This window comes from Schistocerca serialis, chromosome 6, assembly GCF_023864345.2.
Source record: "Schistocerca serialis cubense isolate TAMUIC-IGC-003099 chromosome 6, iqSchSeri2.2, whole genome shotgun sequence".
NCBI classification, from domain to species: domain Eukaryota; kingdom Metazoa; phylum Arthropoda; class Insecta; order Orthoptera; family Acrididae; genus Schistocerca; species Schistocerca serialis.
The window spans coordinates 277,251,797-277,262,121 of record NC_064643.1 but is presented as its reverse complement, the minus strand read 5'-3'; the positions used below and the strand labels follow the sequence as shown (position 1 = coordinate 277,262,121).

Genomic DNA, 10,325 nt, shown 5'->3' with positions numbered 1-10,325 from the left:
TTAAGATCTGGTAACGGTTGCTCAAAAGCCAATCATATAAGATGTGACAACATACGAGATGAATTAAATATTTAATGTAAACAAGAAACTCAGAGAAAATAAGTAGAATGGTGGCAACATCTGAAAAATCTGATAGGAGACATAATTTAAGTTATTATAAAGAAGTACAAGACCTCAGGAAAAGAGACGTTGAAGTCCGAGAAAAAGATGGTCTTAAAAGTGTGAAGTTGGAACAAGAATATAGTCTAAAACTTGAACTGAAGAAGAAGAAGGAGAAGAACATTAAAATTGTGAACACAAGTCTGTTGACTACGTGAGTGTATGACTACACGGATTACTGTTACTTTCACTAGTTTTCAGTTATATTCCAGAAAGTCAGCCTTCCTGTTACATTCGGTTACATTTGTATCAGTTATAGTTCTTCCCTCTTACGTCTTCAACTCAATATGGTTTGCCGCATCTATTCTTGCACTAACGAATCGTGTCGGATATCTTGTTGGCAGGAACGGTCAGCCTGTGAATCGGTGTCTTAAGGTGACAAAAATGTTTTATGCACCTAGTCAGGCCTCAAGCAAACTCACCTAGACAAACAAGTGAAAAGTATCATTTATTAAAGAAAGCTAGAGATACTGTAGAATTCCTTGCTCTTATCGTGATTTTTCGGTCTACGTTATTAGTGAAAGCTGTCATACTGGTAATTCATATTTGTAAATTTAACTTGCTCAGAATATTTGTTGGGTGGAAACACGAAACCCTGAGACCTCTCCTCTCCCCTCCCCCCACCTCAACATCCCTCCCTTCCCACCCTCTCGGCTTAGTGTATCCATACGTGGGACACAGTATCCACTCTGTATTCTTAGTTACGCGAAACTAAACTGTGCACTGAAGGAAAGACGGTCAGTAAGACAAGGCACAGCTGCGAGCGAGCCACGCCACAGTGCTACCCGTAGCGGGACGCCCAACGCTCGCGACAGAGACAGAGGGCCCACCATAGAGCCCGTGTATTCCGCCTGGGGGGCTGCCAGCTGCCTCGAGCAGCAGACCCGCTAAACATCACTGCTCTGACTTACAACCGCCCCGACCGTTCCAGCCAAGCCGTGCGTTAAGATTAGGGCGATTTGCAAGGGCCGCACGTACTTGCTATAGCGGCGGTTCTTGAGTCAGGCGAGCACTGTACTTCAGTGTTAAACTCGAGCTCCTCTTTCGCCTCTCGCACGTAATCTTCCTCCCTTCAGCTACCACCGCTCCCCCGTGTACAGGCACCAACTCCTCCTCCACATGAGACCCTAACTACAACCCTGAAACTTTGAAGAAGTTGGCAGATGCTATGCTCCGTCGTTGAACAACTTACGCTTCAGGCTGACATTAACACAAACTACTGTGTTTCCGTTTGTATTTATTTTGTTATGCTGTGCTTTTCAGCTGATTAGACAACCATCAAAGCACAAATGACGTTAGGGTGCAACTGAGCCAAACATGGAGAGCGAAAGTTATTACGAAATGCACTATGACTTTTACGATGATAGGCATACCGAGAGATCTTTTAAAATATTAACAAGCGTTACTTACTATACTACAAATAAATTTCACTAATCACTAGTTAATTAGTTAATTACTTAGTGTGATAAAAATGTGCTTGAAGTACAGAAGAATATCAATGAACGGAGGAAACATTATTAACCTGTTTAGTGTGGTTGAATTATGCAGAAGTTTAGTACAGGTGTCCGGGATGGGATGGAAAGATGGAGAAAAAATCACGAATAATCACGTTGGTACATTGTACAATGTTGCCTACAGACCTGGTCCTATAACTTAGCAAGGGGCAAGGCAGCTTGAGAGGCACGGGTATTAGTCAAAGCAGGGACAGAAACCGTGTGCCGATTCAATGACAGTTACTCTGTTGCATCAGCCAGCCAGAATGTGCTTTTTTGGCGATTTGGGCAAAAACTGAACTGATCCCTATCTTCACCTCAAATCGTGCGATCTTAAACCGTTAAAATTCAATCACACACAGGACCAAGTTTTCACGATTCACACACAGATACCACACACGACTTTCTTCCTTTAGGTTAGGTGTGGCCGAGGGGCTCTAGGCGCTTCAGTCTGGAACCGCGCGACCGCTACGGCCGCAGGTTCGAATCCTGCCTCGGGCATGGATGTGTGTGAAGTCCTTAGATTAGGTAGGTTTAAGTAGTTCTAAGTTCTAGGGGACTGATGACCTCAGATGTTAAGCTCCATAGTGCTCAGAGCCATTTGAACCATTTTGAACCTTTAGGTTAACTGACGAGTAGAAGGACACCTAGTGAGAAAATTTAATATAATTCAAATCTGTCACATCATAAAAACAGTGGAAGGGAGAAACGTTACGCAAAGAAGACGGACAGAGGAGGGGGGAGGGAGAGAGAGTGGCAGAGGGAGGGAGGGAGGGAGGGGGAGAGAGAGAGAGAGAGAGAGAGAGAGAGAGAGAGAGAGAGAGAGAAGAGAGAGGGAGGGGAGGGAGAGACAGAGATAGGTTGCAATACGCACATATGGATGAACAGCTGGAGCGCAGCATGTTACATAATTGTCAAAGGTCATATGTTGAAGAGAAAACATTTATAGCCGCGCGGGATTAGCCGAGCGGTCTGAGGGCGTTGCAGTCATGGACTGTGTGGCTGGTGCCGGCGGAGGTTCGAGTCCTCCCTCGGGCATGGGTGTGTGTGTTTGCCCTTAGGATAATTTAGGTTAAATAGTGTGTAAGCTTAGGGACTGATGACCTTAGCAGTTAAGTCCCATAAGATTTTATGTGAACATTTTGAATACATTTATATACTATGTTTCCGAAGCATAAATAAAGAGATGAAATGATCGAACCGTTGTAAAGTCAGGTGTGATCCTTGCTCATTCCTTTGACAAAGAGTTCAGTTCAACATAAACTGAACGATCTTGGCAACAGTAGTACGGTTAACAGCTACAAGTGGTGCACTCTCTGACGTACTTACGTGGTACTGTTTCCTGAATATTATGGTACTCCGAGGGGGCAGTTTGTGACTACATAAAATTGGCCGTCCGTTAGTATGTGCCCAAGTGCTAGTGTCCCTCTTTTCTTGTAATGGAATCCGTGCTCGTTCATGTATCTCCAGTATCTCTGTAAGACCCAGAAAGATATATAATTCCGCGCCCGCGTTCCCGGGTTCGATTCCCGGCGGGGTCAGGGATTTTCTCTGCCTCGTGATGACTGGGTGTTGTGTGGTGTCCTTAGGTTAGTTAGGCTTAAGTAGTTCTAAGTTCTAGGGGACTGCTGACCATAGATGTTAAGTCCCATAGTGCTCAGAGCCATTTGAACCATTTGATATACTATTGCACAAAAACTTTAAGAGTCACTTAACTACAGCGCAAAATGGATTTACGATTTAAGGAATGATTAACGCGTATTGTATCGGTAATTAATAGAATATATGAGAAGTATGTTGTTTTATATAGCACATCTTGTCTGCCTCATTACTTTCCACTAATAATGGTGGAAAATCTCAGTACTGTGTAATGATGAACTATGGAAAGTTTGTTTAGAGCAAACAAGAGTGGCACGCCAAATGTAAAGCTAGAGCACGCATTTTAGTAATAGGGCATTGATACATTTTGAGAGAAGAACCCCAGCGACCAAACGATCCTTCCGACATTGATACAGAAATTATGAAGAAATTAGTGCAAATACGTATTTCTATTGTTTAAAGTTACGGTTGTGAAAGGTGGAAGAAATAAAAGAAATAGGACTTGGAAATGGATAAGCTACCAGACATCCTGGTGTGAAAGAAAATATGTGAAAGAAAATAAATTAAACGATTACCAAACAGTAAACGAAACACTGATTAACGCTGTGCAAAGAAGAAAAAGTTGATTAGTTGGTTAGCTAATTTAAGAAAGCGTATTTAAGAGAAAAAATCGTGGGAAAAAATAATCGAGAGGCAACCCTTGAACACCTGTACTGCAAAGTAAGATCAGTGTAAAGAGGTTCCACAGTTTCAGTCAAATGGTGTGGAATACTGACGAACTGAATCAAAAAATCGTTGCCTTTATTCAGTATTGGTGAAGGATGTGTGTGGCAGAAGCTTACTAAATAAACAGTGTTTTTCCCCTGTCAAGCAAAAATTTTAACAGCGTGTTCGCTTGCACTCCCTCAAAGACCGAAGGACAGTGAAATGAAGACGGGATGCTGGTCCTTTTTCCGCAAGGCTCTTCCTTTACATTGTTGTCTTCCTCTTCATTTTTTATTTACTTCTGCACCAGTGAGTACAAAAGACGTTATTGATGTTGCTGCTGTGTGAGAGATAGAGAGAGAGAAAGAGCGAGAGAAAGAGAGAGGGCAGAGAGGGGAGGCGGGATAGTGAAACCAGAGAGAGCTGCGAAGTCAATTTCCTGATAAATTGTAACGCCACGAAGGGTGTAAAATACATTGCTCGGCGCAGCAGACTAGAAAGGAAGTGTGCGTAGGAGAGACAGGAATTACTGAAAGATATATTGTAAAATTTTGTCTTTGTCGCCTCCTGCTTCATTTTTCCACCATCTAGAACTTAACAGTGCAAAAGCTTTGAGTCTCATCGATCCTCCAGCTGAGATTAAAGTTCTCAAAGCGACCTTATGTAATTGTAATAGCTGAAACGGACAGTCTATTCTGATATTATCAGAAATATTTAAAATGAAATTTAGCCAGTTTCGGATTGATAAAAGTAACAGGAAAATAAAGACCTCCGTTCCTTCTTATGAATTGAATTAAATGTGATAGCACCAAAACTGACACTGTAATTCAGATAACCAAAGGTTTTGGATGACCAATTGGTGCCTTGAAAAAAGATTATTAAGTTGAACCGCAATGAAAGTAAGACAAAGGTAACGGAATGTAGTCGAATTAAATCAGTCGATGGTGAGGGAAATAGATTAGGAAATGAGGCATCAAAAGTACTAGATGAGTTCTGCTTTTTTGGACAGCGAAATAACTCATGACGACCGATCTAGAGAGTACATAAAGGCTGACTGGCAGAAACAAGAAAATCATTGTATAACAAGAGGAATTACTAGAATCTACTATAACATTAATAAATGTTGGGTAGCCTTGTTTGGAATCCGAATGTAACCATGTACAGAAGTGAAACGAGGATGTTAAGCAGTCCAGACAAGAAGAGTAGTAACTTTCGAAATGTGGTGCTACAGAAGAAGGAGGTTAGATGATTAGACCGAACAACAGATAAGGAGGTACTGTATCGAACAGGGGAAAAAAGAAATTTATGGAAAAACTAAAAGAAGGAATCAGGTAGGAGACGAGGTACTGGCGGAAGTAAAGCTGTGAGAAGGAATCAGGTAGGAGACGAGGTACTGGCGGAAGTAAAGCTGTGAGTACCGGACGTGAGTCGTGCTCCGGTAGCTCAGTTGGTAGAGCACTTGCCCGCGAAAGGCAAAGGTCCCGAGTTCGAGTCTCGGTCGGGCACACAGTTTTAATCTGCCAGGAAGTTTCATATCAGCGCACACTCCGCTGCAGAGTGAAAATCTCATTCTGGAAACATCCCCCAGGCTGTGGCTAAGCCATGTCTCCGCAATATCCTTTCTTTCAGGAGTGCTAGTTCTGCAAGTTTCGCAGAAGAGCTTCTGTAAAGTTTGGAAGGTAGGAGACGAGGTACTGGCGGAAGTAAAGCTGTGAGTACCGGACGTGAGTCGTGCTCCGGTAGCTCAGTTGGTAGAGCACTTGCCCGCGAAAGGCAAAGGTCCCGAGTTCGAGTCTCGGTCGGGCACACAGTTTTAATCTGCCAGGAAGTTTCATATCAGCGCACACTCCGCTGCAGAGTGAAAATCTCATTCTGGAAACATCCCCCAGGCTGTGGCTAAGCCATGTCTCCGCAATATCCTTTCTTTCAGGAGTGCTAGTTCTGCAAGTTTCGCAGAAGAGCTTCTGTAAAGTTTGGAAGGTAGGAGACGAGGTACTGGCGGAAGTAAAGCTGTGAGTACCGGACGTGAGTCGTGCTCCGGTAGCTCAGTTGGTAGAGCACTTGCCCGCGAAAGGCAAAGGTCCCGAGTTCGAGTCTCGGTCGGGCACACAGTTTTAATCTGCCAGGAAGTTTCATATCAGCGCACACTCCGCTGCAGAGTGAAAATCTCATTCTGGAAACATCCCCCAGGCTGTGGCTAAGCCATGTCTCCGCAATATCCTTTCTTTCAGGAGTGCTAGTTCTGCAAGTTTCGCAGAAGAGCTTCTGTAAAGTTTGGAAGGTAGGAGACGAGGTACTGGCGGAAGTAAAGCTGTGAGTACCGGACGTGAGTCGTGCTCCGGTAGCTCAGTTGGTAGAGCACTTGCCCGCGAAAGGCAAAGGTCCCGAGTTCGAGTCTCGGTCGGGCACACAGTTTTAATCTGCCAGGAAGTTTCATATCAGCGCACACTCCGCTGCAGAGTGAAAATCTCATTCTGGAAACATCCCCCAGGCTGTGGCTAAGCCATGTCTCCGCAATATCCTTTCTTTCAGGAGTGCTAGTTCTGCAAGTTTCGCAGAAGAGCTTCTGTAAAGTTTGGAAGGTAGGAGACGAGGTACTGGCGGAAGTAAAGCTGTGAGTACCGGACGTGAGTCGTGCTCCGGTAGCTCAGTTGGTAGAGCACTTGCCCGCGAAAGGCAAAGGTCCCGAGTTCGAGTCTCGGTCGGGCACACAGTTTTAATCTGCCAGGAAGTTTCATATCAGCGCACACTCCGCTGCAGAGTGAAAATCTCATTCTGGAAACATCCCCCAGGCTGTGGCTAAGCCATGTCTCCGCAATATCCTTTCTTTCAGGAGTGCTAGTTCTGCAAGTTTCGCAGAAGAGCTTCTGTAAAGTTTGGAAGGTAGGAGACGAGGTACTGGCGGAAGTAAAGCTGTGAGTACCGGACGTGAGTCGTGCTCCGGTAGCTCAGTTGGTAGAGCACTTGCCCGCGAAAGGCAAAGGTCCCGAGTTCGAGTCTCGGTCGGGCACACAGTTTTAATCTGCCAGGAAGTTTCATAAAAGAAGGAATCGGTTGAAAAGACACATTCTGACTCATCAAGCAATCGCCAGTTTGATAGTGGCGGGAAGTCTAGAGGGGATGGATGTAAAAATTATACACGGAGATAACGGCTTCATTATAATTAGTAGCTTCAAATGGACGTAGCTTGCAGAAGTTATTCAGAGATACAGAGGCCTGTACAGGACTGACTAAAGTGGAGATTGCTAAAAATCAGTCGTCAGATTACAACAATAACAGTACCAAAATAATTTGGGAATCTTTCCAAAATGGTCTGTGGGGCTATAAAACGCCGCAGTGTTTTACTAGAATAGAAGCACTAGTAACCTAGGTGAGGAACAATATCTTTCCAAATTCTTTGCACCTCTCTTAAGAACTTTTGATACAAATTTATTGATTGCAACGTACGACGTAAGTCACGTGTGATAAGAACGGTTCAAGAGGTTCTTAGGTATCGGTAATTTCGTTATATGCTTAATCCTCAATATCTCGTTTATCGGCGAGATATTGAGATACCCCTCGAGCGAGCGCGCCGTTTTTCATAACAAGAGCGGGCGCGCGGCGCAATTTTTGTACACATGAAAAGAATAGGTTTCCTTATGTTATCAAGGTGTGTCATGTATGATGAAAATCACAGTTTAATCTTAGTTTATTTCAACAAGGGGAAAGTTAACTTACATAATATGAGCTAAACTACGGTTTTATTAAACAATAATGAAATAAATTTTGCCGGCCGCGGTGGTCTCGCGGTTCTACGCGCGCAGTTGGAACCGTGCGACTGCTACGGTCGCAGGTTCGAATCCTGCCTCGGGCATGGATGTGTGTGATGTCCTTAGGTTAGTTAGGTTTAATTAGTTCTAAGTTCTAGGGGACTGATGACCACAGCAGTTGAGTCCCATAGTGCTCAGAGCCATTTTGAAATAAATTTTCACTGTAACTCTCTTTTGCCAACGACAGGTATTAAAGAGACAGAAAAGACGCGTTCGAAGCATTAAGCAGTGCAGTTGCATCAGATCTCGAGCAGCTGCTTATTAGGTCAATAAGTACCTCGTTGACAACTGCCCCAATGTGGGATTATGTTGCTAGTTCGTGACTGGGGTCATTTTTTTTTAATTGACCGTAATTTATTTATCGCCTAGCTCGCTTTGTATTTTATATTACTGCTGATTACTTGGACGTACGACAATGCAATTTATCGTTGTGTTACCTGAAGCAATACTGAAGGAATAGATATAGGATTGCAGTTGAGAAACAAAAATGGAATGGCTCAAAACCATTTTATTTTTGCTTGGCGCCATTTATACACAGGCGCGCCAGCTCGATGGTTGCAATGTACGACGTAAGTCACATGTGATAAGAACGGTTCAAGAGATTCTTAGGTATCGGTAATTCGCAGAGTGGCAGGTAATTTCGTTATATGTTTAATCCTCAATATCCTGTTTACCGGATAGAAACTTTTCGAAAACATATCCGAAATTTGTGGTGAAGATGAAAGGACAACGCATTCGGAAAAGCCTATTGCGGAGTGTAATGGGGTCTCCATTGTATCTAACCTTACGATTATGTTCGTGTTTACACCACACCTGTTCACTTAGACATTGCTACGTACACATACTTGAAATACTTCGCTTAGGCGCCTTTTGATACGCTGGGAGTTAGCATACAAAGATCGAGGACAAAATTAGGAAATACCAAAAACTCAACACATTACCATGGCTAATATTATGCTGGAAAGCAGTTGGCTGCCAAAACAGTTTTTCTGTCGCCTCAGAGGGGATGAATATAGGTTTGTGTGGTTTTAAAGTTGGGTATTGTTCACCTGCTACTATCATGAGCATCCACGGAACGCGCTAAATGGATGCAGTCCACGAGCGTTCACAAAACGTGGGATTCGGAGGCTTGTCTGCTCTGTAAAGTACGGTAAATGGTGATCTGTGACATCTCTGCCGAGAGAGCATTATGCTGGTGAAGGTGCAAGCGTTTCGAAGTACACCGCTCCCAGTACATTGTTGAACCTGGAGCTCCGCAGCAGATCTTCCCTTCGTGTTCGCATATTCACCCAACGACATTGTCAGTTACGACTGCAGTCGGCGCGGGACCATAGGAGTTCGACCGTCGATCAATGGAAACGTGTCGGCCCTTTGGATGAATCACATTTTTGCTACTCTAGGTCGCTGGTCTTCTCCACAAACGCCGCCATCGTGGTGAACGGCGGCTAGAAACGTGCAGTGCGCCACTAGGATAGGCTGGTGGGAGCAGTATTGTGCTGTGGATGACATTCTTCTGCGCTTGCTTGGAACCTGTGATTGTCATCGAAGACACGCTGATATCTGCGATCCACCTGCAGTCATTCATGCTTTATATCCTCCGCAACGGCGATGTCATCTTTCATCGATATAACTGCCAGTGTGTCTGATTCAGAACCGTGCTACCGTTGTTTGTGGAGCATTATAGTGAACCTACGTTGATGTCCCGACGATCAAATTCGCTTGATGTAAACCCTATGGAACCTAACTGTTTCGCTGTCAGGCTCCATCACGGCATACGCAGATTAGTGGCCCATTATTTATACAGATTACATGACGTGTGATTAGACATGTAACGCTGCATACCTTCAGAAACCTACCAGAAAACTGTCGGATCCCTGATATGCAGAATCAGGGATGTATTTCCTTCCAAAGACGGACAAAGAAGCTATTAAGCATGTGGTGTTAATATTTTGGCTCATCAGTGTATCACCATATCTCTGCAACGCCAGAAAGAATTTCCATCAAAACTGGCAAACATCACTTCCTAGCTGGAAAAGTTTACTGTAACAGCGAGAGCGAGACACTCATAGTATTCCTGTGGATGAGGGTTTGAGTTGAGAAGGGATGACATAAAATCACAAGCCAAGAATGCCTGGAGCGATTTCAATCAAATTTAGTATGTACATGACTGACTATTTGTATAAAAATACTGTGGGTATAAGATACCCTTTATAGCTGGGGTTGACATGTAGACACGTCCGACATCGCCCTGTTGGGATTCATTGTTTGCAGTTAGCTGACTGGAATACTTTAAAAGCATGAAACGACATCTGTCCCCTATTTGCGTTGTTCATTGCATCAACCAGATCCCGAGAATGGGCTCTGCAGCCAAGAATGGGCTCTGCAGCCAGTCATTAATTTTCCCAGTGTTTTTCGAGGCCAAAGGTAACGCACAAGGGGTAATACCACAGATACATTTAATGTCCTCTATGGAGTCGCATGGTGTAAAACAGCGGAGAATGAGACAACTAAAATCAGGAAAATCCAGGTTTTTCATATTGTCAGTTACATGTAGCATGCT

General features: G+C 43.9%; 6 non-coding genes across 6 annotated transcripts; all 6 read left to right on the top strand.

Moving 5' to 3' along the window:
• Positions 1-5,387: 5,387 nt before the first annotated feature.
• On the top strand, positions 5,388-5,462 carry Trnas-cga (transfer RNA serine (anticodon CGA)). The gene has a single exon. It is a non-coding gene; the product is annotated as a tRNA-Ser (tRNA).
• Positions 5,463-5,688: 226 nt separating this feature from the next.
• Trnas-cga (transfer RNA serine (anticodon CGA)) lies at positions 5,689-5,763 on the top strand. Its single transcript has one exon. It is a non-coding gene; the product is annotated as a tRNA-Ser (tRNA).
• Positions 5,764-5,989: 226 nt separating this feature from the next.
• Positions 5,990-6,064, top strand: Trnas-cga (transfer RNA serine (anticodon CGA)). The gene has a single exon. It is a non-coding gene; the product is annotated as a tRNA-Ser (tRNA).
• Positions 6,065-6,290: 226 nt separating this feature from the next.
• Positions 6,291-6,365, top strand: Trnas-cga (transfer RNA serine (anticodon CGA)). The gene has a single exon. It is a non-coding gene; the product is annotated as a tRNA-Ser (tRNA).
• A 226-nt stretch (positions 6,366-6,591) lies between these two features.
• Trnas-cga (transfer RNA serine (anticodon CGA)) lies at positions 6,592-6,666 on the top strand. Its single transcript has one exon. It is a non-coding gene; the product is annotated as a tRNA-Ser (tRNA).
• Positions 6,667-6,892: 226 nt separating this feature from the next.
• On the top strand, positions 6,893-6,967 carry Trnas-cga (transfer RNA serine (anticodon CGA)). Its single transcript has one exon. It is a non-coding gene; the product is annotated as a tRNA-Ser (tRNA).
• Positions 6,968-10,325: the final 3,358 nt, after the last annotated feature.